This window comes from Octopus bimaculoides, chromosome 27, assembly GCF_001194135.2.
Source record: "Octopus bimaculoides isolate UCB-OBI-ISO-001 chromosome 27, ASM119413v2, whole genome shotgun sequence".
Taxonomy (NCBI): Eukaryota; Metazoa; Mollusca; class Cephalopoda; order Octopoda; family Octopodidae; genus Octopus; species Octopus bimaculoides.
This window is the reverse complement of record NC_069007.1, coordinates 20,318,868-20,319,492: the sequence shown is the minus strand read 5'-3', so window position 1 is coordinate 20,319,492 and position 625 is coordinate 20,318,868. Positions and strand designations below refer to the sequence as shown.

The following is a 625-nucleotide window of genomic DNA, read 5'->3' as shown; positions in this document are numbered from 1 at the left end:
TTTACGTCCCTGTAACTTAGTGGTTCGGCAAAAGAGACTGATAGAATAAGTGATCATGTGACTGACCAGGATATCAGATGTTGTTAGACATCACCGGTCACAATGTGCTTTTGCATTGTTTTAGCTTCCAAATGAGGCCACCCTGTTGGGTAGGTGAGCAGGACAACATATCTGCACCCCATGATCGAAAGGGCAGGGACCGGAACAAAGTGAAATGAAGTGTTTTGCTCAAGAACGCAACGTGCTGCCCAGTCAGGGAATCGAACCCACGGTCTACCGATTGTGACTGCAACAGCCTAACCACTAGACCATGTGCTTTCACCGTATTCATTAGAATAAATACCAGGCTTCAAAAAAACGTAAGTACAGGGGTCGATTCATTCGACTAAAATGTTTTCAAGGCGGTGCTCCAGCATGGCTGCTGTCTAATGACTGAAACAAGTAACAAATATTCTTTTCTACTCTAGGCACAAGGCCCGGAATTTTGGGGGAAGGGGGCCCAGTCGATTAGATTGACCCAGTACGTAACTGGTACTTAATTTATTGACCCCAAAAGGATGAAAGGCAAAGTCGACCTTGGCGGAATTTGGCTAAAGCAGAAGCTACTCACTCACCAAAATGTCAT

General features: G+C 45.3%; 1 protein-coding gene across 1 annotated transcript in view; it reads right to left on the bottom strand.

The window, feature by feature from the left end:
• LOC106880311 (trafficking protein particle complex subunit 3) overlaps positions 1-625 on the bottom strand; it is a 7,894-nt gene that overhangs the window by 6,169 nt on the left and 1,100 nt on the right. The gene's annotated exons all lie outside the window — the stretch shown is intronic.